Source organism: Moschus berezovskii, chromosome 14 (genome assembly GCF_049115385.1).
Source record: "Moschus berezovskii isolate FMDL1 chromosome 14, NW_MosBer_1.0, whole genome shotgun sequence".
NCBI lineage: Eukaryota > Metazoa > Chordata > Mammalia > Artiodactyla > Moschidae > Moschus > Moschus berezovskii.
In genome coordinates, this window is record NC_142473.1 from 59,503,791 (window position 1) to 59,521,709 (window position 17,919).

A 17,919-nucleotide genomic window follows, 5' to 3' on the forward strand; every position below is an offset into this window, starting at 1 on the left:
AGCTCATTAGATTTCAAAGTGCATAATCATCTGTAAGCTGGCTCATTTGTTAGGCTCTTGCCAGCATTGATACTGGCATGTTTTATTACAGTCCAGTTCCAGCCAGTGCTTGCCAGCTTGTTACAACAGAAGTCCAGCAATAGGTGGGTAGAGTGCAGGAAAAAGTGCCATGTTTCTCTGTTGGAGACCCTGAAATAAGTGAGGTTACAGCCGTTGAATAAATGTCTCTAAAAAGCAGGCTCTTGGCTTTTTCTTACACAGCCTGCAACTGTCCTCTTGACTTCTCCATTTCTGTCTTCCCTCCATTCTTTTGCAGCATCAACATTAGCAGGTGAGTCTCCATTGGGGTCTGCCAGCATAGAAATGACGCTAACCATGATGATTTCCACTGTGTGAATAGGCAACCAGCATTCCTCTGGCTTTTCATAACCATATTTATCTTCCCCAGATTTGTGAAGAATAGAAAAGCATACATCACCACGTTTATCAACATTTGGATGCTAGATTTCGGTAATGAATTTCATTTTAGGAGGCCAAAGGGGATAATCTTTTAGGAAAGTGAGATGAGCTTTAAAAGCACCACCTTCGTAAAGTGTGTCTGGAAGAGCAATAATAACTTCCCATTGGTAGAAACCATTGTCATCTATTAAACCTTCTGAAAAGCCTTTCACTGGATTTTTGTTGAGTTCTGCCAGGTGCTTTCACAATAGCAGTACCAACTGCAGCTCAGTCATCCCTCCCCAGCAAGGGCCCAGGCTGGCACTGGGGCTTCCGAAGGACTGCACACAGGCTCCAGAGCTGCTGGAGCTGAGTGTGCTGAGGAACCCAGGTCCCCACGACCAGAGCACCGAAGCCGAGGGAGGCTGGGCTGTGGCAGTGGTAGTGGCACCTCACTGCCAGTGCGAGTCCACTCGCCTTGATAATAGCATTATTCATGATAGCCAAGAGGTGGAAATAACACATATGCCCCTCAATTGATGAATGGATAAACAAAATATCGTACCCATACAATGAAATATTATTTGATCATAAAGTCATACTGAGACATGGTCCAACAAGGATTTAGACCATTCAGGATGATATTAAAAAGAAAAAAATCACAGACTGAGTAGCTTCTACACAACAGAAACTTATTTCTCATGGCTCTGGAGGCTGAAAATCCAAGATCAGGTCCCAGCATGGTCAGGTTCTGGTGAGGACTGTCTTCTAGATTCCAAACTGCTGACTTCTTGCTGCATCCTCACAGCAAGGATGAACTAGTTCTCTGGGATCTCTTTTATAAGGATGGGTTCAAAGGATGAACTAGTTCTCTGGGGTCTCTTTGTGACCACAAGGACTGCAACACGCCAGGCCTCCCTATCCAACTATCCTCCCTATCCCTATCACCAACTCCTGGAGTTTACTCAAATTAATATCCATTGAGTCGGTAATGCCATCCAACCATCTCATTCTCTGTTGTCCCCCAATTAAAAAAAAAGATCCAAACCTCCAATTAAAAGACAGATTGTCAAACTAAAATTTTAAAAAACTAAGACCTAAATATTATCCATGAGAACCTCACTTTAAATATATATATATATATGTTGAAACAGGATGGAAAAAATTATACCACGCAAACACTAATCAAAAGGAAGTTAGGGTAGCCATATTAATATCAGACAAAATAGATTTAAGAACAAGGAATATTACCAAGAATAGGGAGAGATATAATAAGGGAGAATTTATCAAAAATACATAATAATCTTAAGTACATACACTAAGCTTATAGAATAATAGTTCATCAAAATACATGAAGCAAAATTTGATATAATTGAAAGGAAAAATAGAAAAATCCACAATGATAGCTGGAGATTTCTAATTTCTTCTCTCCATTCAGTAATTGATAAGACAAGTAGCCAGAAAATTGTAAGAAACAAGAAGACCCAAATAACAATATCAAAGACCTACTCTAACCTTTCTAAAACACTGTACACAACATCAACAGAATAAACACTCTTTTCAAGTACATATTAAAGATTATATATATATATATATATTTGCCAAGACAGACATATTACCACATTCTGCCCATGAAATAAACCTCAACAAATTTAAAAGAATTAAAATCACAAAATATATTTTCTAAACAAAATGGAATCAAATGAGAAATTCCTAACAAAAAGATATCTGAAAAAAATCAAATATCTGGAAACAACACACTTCTAAAAAAAAAACTAAGTCAAAGAAATTGCAAAAAATTTTTAAATATTTTGAACTCAGTGAAATTAAAAACAACATATCAAACTTCATGGGATGCAGGTAGAACAGTTTGTAGGTGAAAATTTATATCATTAACATGTTTGTATTAAAAATACAAACTTCCCCAGTGGCACTAGTGGTACAGAACCCACTTTCCAAGGCAGATGTAAGAGACAGGGAGGGGTTTGATCCCTGGGTCAGGAGGATCCCCCGGAGAAGGAAATGGTTCCCCACTCCAATATTCTTGCCTGGAGATCCCATGGACAGAGGGGCCGGGCGGGATGCAGTTCATGGAGTCCCAAAGAGTCAGACACAACTGAGCATCTGAGCCTTAGAAAATAAGAAAGTCTATCTATAATAGAACCAACACAGCACTGCAGTCCAATAAAAATTAATTTTTGAAAAAGTGGAAGAAAAAGGAGATGACAAAGGAAGTTGTATACTGTGATCCAGATTTTAAAAAATAAGATGTGTGTGCATAAATACATACACAAAAGAAAAAAACAGTCATACATACATAAAGGGAAAAAATCACTTTCACATGGGAGCGAAATCATGTGTGGTTCTTTTCCTTTGTGCCTACCCATAGTTTTCTAAACTTTGTCTTCTCTTCTACCTTCTACCATAACTTTTGTAATTAAAAAAAAAAATTAAAAAATAAACTTGTTGATGCTTGAAGGAAAAAAATAAGATGGTCTTACCCAATGCTCTAAGCTTAAGAAAAAGAACAGATTATAACTACTCAAGTCAGTGAATGGAAATAGCAAACAGAAATAAATAAAATTATAAACAGAGAAAACCATTGAAATTAAAAATTGCTATTAGAAAAACAAAAAAAAAATTAATAAACCTCTAGTCAGATTGGTCAAGAGACTTGGGCAAACAAGAGGGAAAGTTTGGGCCAGAGTGTTCAAACTGCTATAAAAAACAAGCCTCCAGACGCGGGAGATGCCTGGCTCCGGCGGCGCAGACGCGGGAGACGCCCGGCTCCAGCGGCGCAGACGCGGGAGACGCCTGGCTCCAGCGCAACCGACCACGTGCAGAATCGTGGCTGAGATGAGCTACCCCGCGCCCAGGCTTAGGGCAGTGGCCAAGAGGAGCTGTACCAAGTTCAGGAGGCGGTGGCTGCTTGGGCACCGGAGGGCCGAGAGGAGCTGATCTACATTCAAAGCAGGAGGCGCGGCCTTGAGGAGATACCCCTCATCCAAGGTAAGGTACAGCAGCTGCGCCTTGCTGGAGCAGCTGGGAAGAGATACTCCTCGACCAAGTGGAATATAAGAATCCAGTGTTCTGGGGAGGAAGGAACAAGATGGCGGAGGGATAAGATGGCAAGACCACTTTCTCCCCCACAAATTCATCAAAAGAACGTTTGAACCCGGAGTAAAGTCCACAAAACAACTTCTGAATACTGGCAGAGGACATCAGGCTCCCAGAAAAGCAGCCCATTGTCTTCTAAAGGAGAGAGAAGAAATCCAGCTCCACCCACCAGAACACCGACACATGCTTCCCTAACCAGGGAACCCGGACAAGTCACCCGTCCAACCCCACACACAGCGAAGAAACTACGTAATAAGGAGAACTCCACAAACTGCAAGAAGAGGGAAAGGCCACCCCAAGCAAAGCAATATAAGCAAGATGAAGAGGCAGAGAAATACCCAGCAAGTAAAGGAACAAGATAATTGCCCACCAACACAAACAAAAGAAGATATAGGGAATTTACCTGATAAAGAATTTCAAATTTTGATGGTGAAAATGATTCAAAATCTTGAAAGCAAAATGGAGTTACAGATAAATAACCTGGAGAAAAGGATTGAGAAGATGGAAGAAAGATTTAATAAGGACTTAGAAGAAATAAAAAAGAGTCAATATACGATGAATAATGCAATAGATGAGATCAGAAACACTCTGGAGGGAACAAACAGTAGAATAACAGAGGCAGAAGACAGGATAAGCGAACTAGAAGATAGAATTGTAGAAATAAATGAAACAGAGAGGAAAAAAGAAAAACGAATTAAAAGAAATGAGGACAATATTAGAGACCTCTGGGTCAATGTTAAACGCTCCAACATTCGAATCATAGGAGTCCCAGAAGAAGAAGACAAAAAGAAAGACCATGAGAGAATACTTGAGGAGGTAATAGTTGAAAACTTCCCTAAAATGGGGAAAGAAATAATCACCCAAGTCCAAGAAACCCAGAGAGTCCCCAACAGGATAAACCCAAGGCGAAATACTCCAAGACACATATTAATCAAATTAACAAAGATCAAACACAAAGAACAAATATTAAAAGCAGCAAGGGAAAAGCAGCAAATAACACATAAGGGGATTCCCATAAGGCTAACAGCTGATCTTTCAACAGAAACTCTTCAGGCCAGAAGGGAGTGGCAAGACATACTTAAAGTGATGAAAGAAAATACCCTACAGCCCAGATTACTATACCCAGCAAGGATCTCATTCAAATATGAAGGAGAAATCAAAAGCTTTACAGACAAGCAAAAGCTGAGGGAATTCAGCATCACCAAACCAGCTCTCCAACAAATGCTAAAGGATCTTCTATAGACAGGATACACAGAAAGAGTGTATAAACTTGAACCCAAAGCAATAAAGAAAATGGCTACGGGATCGTACTTATCAATAATTACCTTAAACGTAAATGGGTTGAAATTTTCAAAAAGGCTAGGAAACAATTCTCATAGCCATCAATAGTTCAGTGTTGAGTTCATGAATAGTTTTTAAAGTTTGGGACAAACTGTAGTATTTGCTATTTGAAGTACTATTTGTAATTGGCATATTACGATGTAACATTGGTCTTCATTTCCATCTTAAAACGCCTAAAAATGCCTAACAGGTTTTTAGATTTGTGAATTTTAGTTGAAATGTATTTTACGATGTTACTAAACCTGCAGAAATATTGAAATATTTCAGAGAACTTATTCACTGTACATTTAATTTATTTTATTTATAAAAGTTATGAACTGTAGAAAGTTTTACTTGTTGGGTCAAATGCTTGTTGCTTCAAATGCTTGTTGCATTTGAAGTGCTAGTTACAAGAAAATCAAATACCTTCAATGTATAAATGCTATTAAGTTTTTAAAGGACTCTGGTGTATAAGTAAGTTTGTTTAAAGAAATTTAGTCTGTTCAACTTGAAAAAAATAAATAAATAAAATTGGAAAAATAAAAAATAAAAGTTGCAGATAAAAAACAAAACAAAACAAGCCTCCAGACCCAAGGAGGTTGGCCTGAGAGAGGCCACGCTGGGCTAGTTGCTTGGCTTCGAATTCCTCTAAGTTTATTTCAGCTCTGAATCTCTTTCCCAATAAGAGGTAGATCGCCGAAGAATCGATGCTTTTGAACTGTGGTGTTGGAGAAGACTCTTGAGAGTCCCTTATACTGCAAGGAGATCCAACCAGTCCATTCTAAAGGAGATCAATCCTGGATGTTCATTGGAGGGACTGATGCTGAAGCTGAAACTGCAATACTTTGGCCACCTCATGCGACGAGTTGACTCACTGGAAAAGACTCTGATGCTGGGAAAGGTTGGGGGCGGGAGGAGAAGGGGACGACGGAGAATGAGATGGCTGGATGGCATCACCGACTCTGTGGACATGAGTTTGAGTGTACTCCGGGAGTTGGTGATGGACAGGGAGGCCTGGCGTGCTGTGATTCATGGGGTCGCGGAGAGTCGGACACGACTGAGTGACTGAACTGAACTGAACTGAAGATGTAACAACTTTGAATTCTGGGGATTGACCAATGGCAGTGTGGGAAAATTTTCAGATTTAGGTTTTCCTTCCTGCCCAAAGTACTGCCACAGCACCATCCCAATACAGAACTGAAAGGGTGGTTAAAAACAAAACAAAACACCCGTGTTCAGGTTCTCTCTCTCCCTCCCTCCCTCTCTACCTCCCTCCCTTCCATCCAGACCCAGGTCAATCAGAACAAACAAGGGCCTGGGCAGCAGACCAACTCGGATTCCAGTCCCAGCCCTTCCTCTAACTAGGTATCATCGCTCCAAGTCTCAGTTTCTTCATACATGTTTCAAGGGTGTTTTAACTCTATGTCCAGGGTTCAGTTCAGTTCAGCTCAGTTCAGTCGCTCAGTCAGCTCTCCGCGACCCCATGAATCACAGCACGCCAGGCCTCCCTGTCCATCACCAACTCCCGGAGCTCACTCAAACCCATGTCCACAGAATTGGTGACGCCATCCAGCCATCTCATTCTCCGTCGTCCCCTTCTTCTCCCGCCCCCAACCCCTCCCAGCATCAGAGTCTTTTTCAGTGAGTCAACTCGTCGCATGAGATGGCCAAAGTATTGCAGTTTCAGCTTCAGCATCAGTCCCTCCAATGAACACCCAGGATCGATCTCCCTTTGAATGGACTGGTTGGATTTCCTTGCGGTACAAGGGACTCTCAAGAGTCTTCTCCAACACCACAGTTCAAAAGCATCAATTTTTCGACGATCAGCCTTCTTCACAGTCCAACTCTCACATCCATACATGACCACGGGAAAAACCATAGCCTTGACTAGACGGACCTTGGTTGGCAAAGTAATGTCTCTGCTTTTTAATATACTATCAAGGTTGGTCATAACTTTCCTTCCAAGGAGTAAGCGTCTTTTAATTTCATGGCTGCAATCAGCATCTGCAGTGATTTTGGAGCCCCAAAAAATAAAGTCTGACACTGTTTCCACTGTTTTTCCATCTATTTCCCATGAAGTGATGGGACCAGATGCCCTGATCTTTGTTTTCTGAATGTTGAGCTTCAAGCCAACCTTTTCACTCTCCTCTTTCACTTTCATCAAGAGGCTTTTGAGTTCCTCTTCACTTTCTGCCATAAGGGTAGTGTCATCTGCATATCTGAGGTTACTGATATTTCTCCCAGCAATCTTGATTCCAGCTTGTGCTTCTTCCAGCCCAGCGTTCCTCATGATGTACTCTGCATATAAGTTAAATAAGCAAGGTGACAATATACAGCCTTGACGCACTCCTTTTCCTATTTGGAACCAGTCTGTTGTTCCATGTACAGTTCTGACTGTTGCTTCCTGACCTGCATACAGGTTTCTCAACAGGAAGGTCAGGTGGTCTGGGATTCCCATCTCTTTCAGAATGTTCCACAGTTTATTGTGATCCACACAGTCAAAGGCTTTGGCATAGTCAATGAAACAGAAATAGATGCTCTTCTGCAACTCTCTTGCTTTCTCCATGATCCAGCGGATGTTGGTAATTTTATCTCTGGTGCCTCTGCCTTTTCTAAAACCTGCTTGAACATCTGGGAGTTCACAGTTCACATATTGCTGAAGCCTGGCTTGGAGAATTTTGAGCATGCCTTTACTAGCGTGTGAGATGAGTGCAATTGTGCGGTAGTTTGAGCATTCTTTGGCATTCCCTTTCTTTGGGATTGGAATGAAGACTGACCTTTTCCAGTCCTGTGGCCACTGCTGAGTTTTCCAAATTTGCTGGCATATTGAGTGCAGCACTTTCACAGCATCATCTTTCAAGATTTGAAATAGCTCAACTGGAATTCCATCACCTCCAGTAACTTTGTTCCTAGTGATGCTTTCTAAGGCAGGGTTATGAAGGTAAATAACAGAATGCATGTACACTTTTGGGAACAAGGTCAGTTCAGTTCACATCAGTCTCTGGTCTCTTCCCCAAAGGAATGTGTTTCTTCTTCCCAATTTGACCTTGAACTACAAAAGCTGCAGAATGGCAGGAGCTGGGTCTCCTCACAGTTGTATCCCCAGTACTTACATAAGTTTTGGCAAAGAACATGTATGTAAATGTACTGAATGAGCAGATAAAGGGATGAATGATGACAGCGATTATACTGGGTGACATGAGATGAAATACTGAGTCCCACAATATACGCATCAAGTGCGCGTGATTGTAGGGGCAGGGCGTGTACAACGAAATGAATAAGATCCAGTCCTTGCCCTTGCGGAAATCAATACATTCTTTGTGATGTCTTTCCTGTACCAGGTATCATGCTAGGTACTGGAACTTTTGGATCAGCGTTATGTCTGCCTGAGACAAGAGGATTAATCTAGACAGATAAACTACCCTGTAAACTGTTTCTCCAAAATGTATGCTTCTCCAAACTATGTATTTCTCAAGTGATAAACTTATAGAAGTCAGGTACCTGGCCCTATATACCTCCAAAATCCCAACTCAGGTCCCAGTGCTAGAGTTTAAGTGAAAGCTTTTTAAAAGTGAGTTTGTGGGACTTTTCTGCTGGTCCAGTTGTTAAGAACTCATCTTGCAATGCAGGAGACATGGGTTCAAACCCTAGTCCGGGAACTGAGATCCCACATGCCATAGAGCAACTAAATCTATGCACTACAACTAGAGAAATCCCAAGGATCACAACTACTGAGCCTGAACGTCACAGCTAGAGAGTTTGTGCGCCCTAACGAAAGATCCCGCGTGCTGCAGCTAAGACCAGATGCAGCCAAATAACCATAAACAAATTCTTTAAAACATACATAAATAAGCAGCGGGTTGGTGAAGATGGCATAGACAAGGAAGATGGGCAGGGTGTGGAAAAAGAGAGGCTGGGGGAAAGACACTGGCTCCAGAGCACAGTGTGAGCAAAGACCCAGAGGTGGAAAAGTACATTCGAGGACACAGCAAGTGACCTGATGTAACCAGAGAGCTGGATCCATATCCGAGAGGGGCAGTGATAGGGGTGGGAGGAGAGAGGAGGGAGGCTGGAGAGAGTGTCAGGGGCGGGAACATGTGAGGCCTTGCACACAAAGTTAAGGAGCTTGGGCCACATCCTAAGAGCTATGGGAGACAAAGGAGAGAATGGTTGGACAGTGTTTCCCAAAGATCATTTCAGGGGTTGATGTGGAGCTCAAGGCTGGAGGCGCAGGACCAGTGAAGAGTTCAGTGTGGCCTAGGGCAGCAGGGAATGGAGAGAAAGGTGTCCTGTTTGTTGAGGATAGAGGCATCTGTGTGTAGGATTCTAAACACGCCCATGAATGTGTGCATCATTCCACACAGGGTCGGCCTAATCAGAAATCCCAACCCTACTCAGTTTCATGACCCACCAAACCCCAAAACCTGGGGAAGGCCATGAATAGCAAAGAAAGAAGCTGAGATGCATTCAGCCAGTGCTTGACTATATTTCTTCCTCTTCAACATCTTCCTGTCAGATTCAACCCTCTTCTGCTGGCTTTCAGGGTCTTCTAATCTTGCTTTTGTTGTTTAGTCACCAAGCCGTGTCCAGTTCTTTTGCAACCCTATGGATTGTAGCCCGGAAAGCTCCTCTGTCCATGGGTTGTCTCAGGCAAGAATACTGGAGTGGGGTGCCCTTTCCTTCTCTAGGGAATCTTCCTGACCTACAGATCGAACCCACATCTCCTGCATTGGCAGGTGGATTCTTTACTACTGAGCCACCAGAGACGCTGCTTACACCCTTCCTTGTTTCCTACATGCTGTGTCAAAATCTTTGCACAGGTTGCTGATTTTAAAACCCTACAAGGCCAGCATGAGAGTGGAGCCTAGTGCTGCCAGGAAACCTTGCCCAAGGTCTAGCTCTCATCTGGAACAGCTATTCCTGCCTGGTCAGGCCCATGCTGACATGCAAGTCATCCTGTGCTCGTGAACTAGGCTGACACCCAAGGACCCAGGCCTCAGCCAGCTTGGGACTCAAGGGAAGTCATCAGAGAGGAAATTGGTGCAATTAATATCACTCCTTCTTGATGACTCAACCTCAGCTCCTGATAACCAATGCTTCCTTCTCTCAAGGGTCAACCTTTAAAGTATGCAGTTTATACCATTGACCTCAGAACCAGTCAGGAATTGCACCTATTAAAGAACATGGGCTCTGAAGCCAGAACACCTGGACTTAAATCCTGACTCTGCCACTAGCTTTGTGATTCTGGGCAAGTTTTTAAATCCTTTTGGCCTCCATTTCTTCAACTGTAAAATGGGACAAATTATAGCACTGTCTATTCCATAGTGTTGTTGTGAGGCTTCATGTGGATTTATATCCACACATGTAATGTATCTAGAATCAGAACTGGCAGACAATAAAAACTCACTGAAGTTTAGCACATGTTACTATCTGTTATTTTCAGGAAATCAACCTTGAATATTCATTACAAGGACTGATGCTGAAGCTGAAGCTCCAATACTTTGGCCACCTGATGTGAAGAGCTGATTCAGTGGGAAAGACCCTGAGGCTGGAAAAGATTGAAGGCAAAAGGAGAAGGGGGCAGCAGAGGATGAGATGGTTGGATGGCATCACCGACTCAACAGACATGAGTCTGAGCAAATTCCGGGAGAGAGTGAAGGACAAGGAAGCCTGGCATGCTGCAGACATGGGGTCGCAAAGAGTCAGACACGACTTAGCAACTCAACAACAACTATGTACTGTAGTTCATGAAATCTGCTCCTTCTTCTTTTGGAAAAATAAGGACTGCTCCACCCTACCTCCAGTCTCCTAATGCTTTTTCAGCTGAACATCACCTCCCATCACCTCCCAGAGAAGACAGATTCCTCCTGCATTTTCTCTGAGATGCACTGTCATCTCTTCAGCACAAAGCAGTTCAACAGGGATTCCGAGAGCAGACTTCAAAGCAGTGTTAGCATCTACTCAGGAGCTTGTTAGAAATGCAAACTCTACTGAATCAGAGCTCTGGGGGAGGTACCCAGCAAGCTGTGTTTGACCAAATCCTCCAGGTGATCCCGATATACAATCAAGTTTGAGAATTCCTGCAGCAGAGTGTAGCACAGTGGTGTATTTAGGTAGATCCACCCAGTGCAACTGCACCCTCCTCCGGAAAGTGTTCCTGATCCACCCAAACCCCCTTTCATTGATCCTCCAACTTCCTCCCTGGATTGCAGCTGTTTGTGCCAGAGTGACTTCCTGGATTACAAATTCCCTGAGAGCGGGGTTGAGTCTCAACCATCCCTATGCCTGCACTGGGCTTTGCTTAGAAAGATAAGTCACGCACTAGCTAAGTCAAGCACACCACATTTCCAGGTTCCTCTGACTAAGGCTGCTGTTACTGGGCCTCTGCTGTCTGGAACTCTTGGTCACATTATGGTTTTCCTCTGGAGGTGTTTTCATCTCCATGTTGGGATGCCTGTCTTTTTGTTATTCCTCAAGTCCTCCTCCAGTTCCACTGGTTTCTCAGGGCATTTTACACTTCACCCCTCCAGTATGTTTGCTCAAAGCCCTTTGGACAGATTGCTCCACCTCCAGGCAAATCTGTCCTCCCAATCCATGTTTGCGATCATAACACTTCTATTTGATAACATTTGTCAAGTACTAGATGCTTGGCCCTGTGCTGGGCACTGTGTTCATTCTTTTAGTCCTTACAACAACCCCAGGAAGGAGATACTTTACTTACTCCCATCTGGATGGATCACGGGGAAACTGAAGCTTGAACACAATATGTAACAATCACGCATCATCTGTGTCACCTTGTGGACTTCAGAACAAGGCTGCATTTGAAGATAGGATTTCACTGCTATGGAAAGCTGGGAAAACTACTGCCGAGAAGCAATTGCCTTTTTAAAAAATATAATTGACGTATACTTGTTTCAGGTACACAGCACGATTCAATAATAAATATGCGTATATTGTGAAATAATCACCACAGTGCGTCTAGTTAGCATCCATCGCCACGCAGAATAATTGTCTTTTAATGTGTCTATTTCTTCCCCCAGAACACAGGTTCCCAGAGAGCAAGGACTGCACCCCCACCCAGATCAGCACAGGGCTAGAAGGGGCTCCAGAAAGGTGGACCAGACAAAGGGGTGGATGGAAAAGCAGTCACCAGGAACTCCCAGTGTGGGGGAAGATTCACCTCCTGCCCCTTCCCTGCAGGGGAAAAACGGTCCTAGGAGAGTTGAGTAAGAAACTTACAGACAGAATGACGCAAAGGGCACTTTCGGTACATATTGCAACAGGCGTGCTAAAACGGGGCAGGAGCTATTCTGAAGGCTGGTTCCCAAGGGTCTCGGGCCTACTCTTCTCTAGTTGGCTACACTTGTCCCACAGGACAGGGCCAAAGGCCTATGGAGCCCCCTCCCCCAGGTCTGCCATGGGGAGGTCAGTGCTCCCAGGTTCTGGTCTGAAACCTAAAGTTATCCTCAAGCATTTCTTTGTGCTTCAGCCCCACCTCCACATCACCAAACCCTAGAGATTCTAAGGCCTCACCATCTCCCCAGCCTTCCCTTCTAACATCTCGTCCACCACTACTTTAGCTCTGCCTGCATCCCTATCACCTCTCCTTCCTTCCCCTCCCTCTCTCCTTTCCTCCCTTCTCCCTTCTTTCTTCCTTCCAACCTTAGTCAAGTCCCTCCTGTGGGCCAGGCCCAGTGTTGGGCACTGAGACGCAGAGCCCACTGATTTCATCTTTTCCCTCAAGTAGCATCTCCTGGGCAGGACAGGTGTGGAGACAGTAAGAGGTACAGATGCTCTGAGAGAAAGAAGCTAGCGGTCTGATGGGGACACAGATGTGGAGAGGGTCCTCCTAGGGCCATTAATCTCCAGACCAACCCTCCACCTCTCTCCACCCTAAACGCTGCCGAGATTCTCTGCATAGACTGCATCGCTGGGCTCATTCACCCTCTGCTCTTTGGGAAGTCCTAGCAGCAGATGGAAGGGAGGGAGGGACAGAGTGACCTTGCTAGATCACCACAGGCTGTCTATGCCACAGCTTCCATCAGGCAGCCTCTTCACACACCTCCCACCCCACCTGGCTTCCTCCCTTTGCCCTTCAGGCCACATGCTCCCACGACATCACTGGCCTTGGGGTGCCTCACCACACCTAGATTTTTCCATATATCTTGGCTACATCTTTGAAGACAGTCTTTGTATTAAAACTGCCTCAAATTGCCCAATTACAACTATGCTGTTTCCTATGGGGACCCCAACCGATACAGGGCAGAGGTAGTCAGGAAGGGTACTATGGAGGTCACACAGAAGGTGTTCTTACCTGAACACTGATCCTTCTAAAGCCCAAACTGACCCTATGTCATCCCTGCTAAAACACTTTATGGCTCCCCATTTCTCTGAGGACAAAGTGCAGACTCCTTAGCCTGGTACCAGAGACTACACCATCTGGCCCCTGAAGACCAAGCAGAATGTGGTGAAAATCACACAGACAGGGCATGATAGGGGTTTCGAAGGGGAGGGAGAGAGTCCCAGGAGGGAAGGAGCTCCATCCCCCAGAGCAATCATGCCTGGAAAACTCCTGGATGGGGAAGGAGGAGGAGGGTGGCACGTGGCACAGACCACAGGGCCATGCCAGGCCCCCTCCCCTTGCCATCACCTCTGTCCTTCAACCTTCCAAGTGAGCCCAGCACTGGAAATGAGTTTGACCCAGACAAGCACTAGCCTTGGGCTATGAGAACTGGCTTAAATCCCAGCCCCAGCTCTGACATATGCCACACCTTTGGAGTCTCTGAGCCCGTTTTCCCAACTGCAAAATGGGATCAACCTCACAGGGCTATGAGAGCTTTAAGGAGGAAAAGTTTGGGAATTTCATTTCATCAAACAGTTCCAGGGTTAGGGGTAGTTCCTCGCCACCTCCCCCATCCCAGCCGAGCCTTGTGAAGCCGAGAAAGCACATGGGCTTTCGGCTCAGGAAGTCTTGGATGTGAATCCCAGCTTTGTTATTTACTTACTGTCTCATCTTGGACAAGTCCCGTTACCTCCCTGCACCTCATTCACAAAGCGGGGTGATAATCACCCCCGGCAGGGATGGTCCCACGGGGACTGGGTGAGCTCCCACAGGCCAGGGCCTGCCTGGAGCAGAGCGCTTGTAAGCATTTGTTTCTGCCTTTCGCCCTGTGCCTCTCTTAGGACAGGTGTCCTCTCTGCCTTGCAGACCAGCACTCACCTCCTCTGCGCAATGGAGGGGCCGGGGCTGCCATAAGTGCCACATGGTCTCACAGGAGCCCATGTCCATCCCCTCACAAACCATAAAACTACCCATAATTCCTGATGGCAGCACAGCCTTGGTGACCGAAGAGGGTGGTGGGAGGTACTACCTTTGGGGAAGCCCACCCTGGTCACATGGTTCGATAGCATCACTGACTCAACGGACATGAATATGCACAAATTCTGGGGGAGGTAGTTGAGGACAGAGGAGCCTGGCATGCTACAGTGCGAAGAGTCAGACGTGACTTAGCAACTGAAGAACAACCACCCTAGTCAATCTGGGATTTGTGGCTTGATTTGACCTCTCCATCTGGGGTTTGGCCAAAGCACCAGGGGGAAAAGCACTGGGATGGGAAATGATGAAGGAAAGGTGACCCAGGTCCTGGAGCCACCCTTTCCACACATCAGCAGGAGAAGCAGGGCAGGGCACGAGGACAGGATGGGGGGATGCTAGGATGTGTGGGGAGGAGCCGGGGGAAGTCAGTGCCCGATATAAGGCTCCCATACTCACCTGGTGCAGCAAAGAATAGTCCCAGGACACAGAAAGCTGCCAAGAAACATCCTCCCTGGCTACTCTAATGCTGAGTTTGGTCTTCTATCCAAGTCAAAGTGGACCAAGCTGCTTATGCTGGTGCCTTGGGCATGGCAGCTGGGGACCGTTGGGAAGGAGTCGTCACGCTGTGAGATGACCCAGAAGGAAGCAGCTGCCCCTCTCAGCCCTCAGACTTGCCTTAGCATCCTTTGGTGAACATTCCCGTGTGTGCAAAGGGCCCAAAGTGGCCCTAGTTTTATTGCCTCATCCCAAGCCCCTACACCACCCACCCACCTGATCTTCCTAACTTTCCAGTCTAATCCAGGTGCTCTGCTCATAGCCCTCCTTTGGTCTGGTCCCAAGGATGAAGTCCAGCTGGGATTATAAGACCTCTCAAATCTGGTCCAGTCAATCTCTCCAGCCTTATCTCCTACTCCTCCCTGCCTGCATCCCCTTTCCAGCATCCTTTCTCCAGCCAATCAGGGTGCTCATGGTTCCCACCTCCAGGCCTCTGTCCAGGCTGTAGCCTCTGCCCGAAGGCCTTCTCCTTCCTCTCTGCTAGGCAGAACTGTCCTCCTCAATTCAGGTCCAGCACCAAATGTCATCATCTCTCAACCTTCTTAATTACCATTCCCTCCTTTGACACAACCCCCACCCCGCTCATGGCACTTTGTCCATGATTCTGTTGTACTTACTCACTGGTCAGTCCACTGCTGACTGAGCCACAAACCTGAGCCAGGCCTGCACTGGGAACAGAATGATGATACTCCTGGCGACCCTGGGAAAGCTCCTGGCTCAAGGAGATGGTGACAGCCCAGGAGAAAGGACTGAACTCGGCACAGCCTCCCACATCCCTGCACCACAGCCTGGCCGTCTTGCTGCAACCATTGGTTTTGGGACATATCTCTGGGCTAGGGCTCCTCGAAGGCAAGGACTGTGTCTGATTACCTTCTGTGTCCCAGTGACAGCCAGGCCCAGGAAAGTGCATAGAAAAAAATGTGCTGAAGTAGATGAACTTGGGATCTGGAGGGGCTTTCATCTTGATCCAAAGTCTCGCCATTTCAGTAGCTTACTTTCATAACATAGTGGTGACACCATTTTACATGCTGTGATTTCATTTGATCCTCAAATACTCAAGGGCAGTTAGCCAGCTAAGAACTGCCACCTCCACTTCAGGATGCAGAAACTAAAACCAGGGCTGGTAAGGTGACTTGCCCAAGGAATTGCTGCAAGTCAGTAGGACAAATAAGGCCAGCTTGCAGGCCTCCTCCCTCCCAGCCCACGCTCTGCCTCTTAGACCATACTATGAGGGAGCTGGGTGGGCCATGTGTTTCAGGCCAATGCTTCCTCCACAGGAGACTTTTCTGGAGCAGGCACAAGCCACACACTGACTTGGGGTACCTCCAGGCCAGTAGGAGTTTTGCCTCCAAGGGGACCCAAAACACCGCTGGGGAAGGAGCATCTTCAGCATCCACCTTCCTGCACTGCTCTTGCCCCAGAAATCCATCACTTCTGATCCAACCTCCCAGCCTTCACTGGTCCCTATGACTCCCACAAACCTGAAAGCTGCTAGCTTTCCCTCAGCTTCCTAAAAGGCACCAAGCTCTTTTCAGCATCAGAGCCTCACCACCTGCCTGCTCTCTCTACCTGGAATGCTTTTCTTTCTATTCTTAGCCAACTCAAGCCTTAAGGTTCCATGACTTTTTTCTCAAGGTTTACTCCTGTAACCTTGAATAGGTTGAACACATGGCAAGGTTTCTAGGTCCCATCAGTGGCATTTGTCACATCCTGTGCAGGCACTGTGACTTCTGACAAGAGACGGTAAAGACCTCAGCAGCGAGATTCCCTCTTTCTTATGCCGTGAGCTTCCTCAAGCTGACCCCAAGGAATCCGTCTTTCACTGACAGGCTTGTTGCCCTCACAGCTGCTCTTACCATCCATGTGCAGTAAGTCATTCCACCACGTTCCAGTCGATCTCCCCTCCTCCTGCACTTCTCTCCAGACCAGGCCTTCCCTCCATCCTTCCACCACCATCTGAACTCAGGGATGGTTCTTTCTCACCTGGGTCCCTCCTGCAGCTTCCTCACTGCCCTCCTGGCCTCCAGTCTCTCCCCACACTATGGCTGGAGGACTCTTAAAAACATATAAACACTCTCATTTCCCCACTCAAAGCTATCCCCACCCTGATGTCTCAAGGGTGGCAGTCAAGAACCTTCCTAAGATCTAGCCCCAGCATTATTTCCCATAGCTGTCTGAGCTCCAGCCACTCCAGGTACCCTAACCTTGCCCCAAACATGCTGCCTTTTCTAAGAGTTTCGGCCTTACCCTCACACCCTCCATCTACAAAAATACTCATCAAAGGGCAACAGAAATAATTTTGGAAAACTTCCTATGTGCCTCGTATTATGCTAGGTTATTTTTTAACTTTAACAATTTCACCTCATTTAGTTCTCAAAGCACCTCACGAAATAAGTGTTATTCTTCCTATTGTACAGATATGGAAACTGAGGTTCAAGAAAGGGAGGGCCAGAACTGGCTCCGGGTCTATTTTATTCCATCTCTGTTGTGCAATAATCCCTCTGGGAAGTGCACCCAGCCTCCAGTCCCCAGCCCCCAGCCCAAGAAAAGGACCTCTCTCCTCTGGATCTATAGCCAGAGATTTCTCTCTTGGCCTAGCATTGCTGCCAGCTTCTATGTGTAGATCGCCTCTCACCAACGAGAGCACCTCCCAGGGCAGGGCCAGGATTGATTGGTTTGAGTCCCCAGCACGCAGCAGTATACAGTATAGACGCTCTGTGAGGTTTAGACTGAAAGGTAGAGGCAACTTGAGGGGGTTAGGAGCCCGGCTCTACCTAACTAATTCCGACCCAACCACCAATCAGAGGCGGGACCTTGGCATCTGTAGCCAAAGCGAAGCCCTGCGGAACGGAAAACACAAACCCCTGCCAGGCCCGCACGTGCTGGGCTTCCAGGCCCACGTTCCTGCTGCCGGGCTGCACCAACAGCCGCGGGGGAGCGGCTAGGGGCGGGCACAGGGAGCAGCAGGAATCACCAGGCAGCCCCTCGCCATAAGGACCCCGCGCCGCGGGCGGCGCAGCCGTGAGGCGCAGCGGGCCCCCCTGTAGCCCTCAGCGCCCAGCGCTCCGCCACCCCCAAGGAGCTGAGGCTGCCGCGGTTGGAACGGCCGGCCCCGCCCCCGCCGCGTCGGCCCCGCCCCCTTGTGAGGTTACAAAGTGCCGCGCTCGGAGCCG

General features: G+C 46.5%; 1 pseudogene; it reads right to left on the minus strand.

The window, feature by feature from the left end:
• Positions 1-227: 227 nt before the first annotated feature.
• LOC129554038 (ubiquitin-conjugating enzyme E2 G1 pseudogene) lies at positions 228-734 on the minus strand (annotated as a pseudogene).
• Positions 735-17,919: the final 17,185 nt, after the last annotated feature.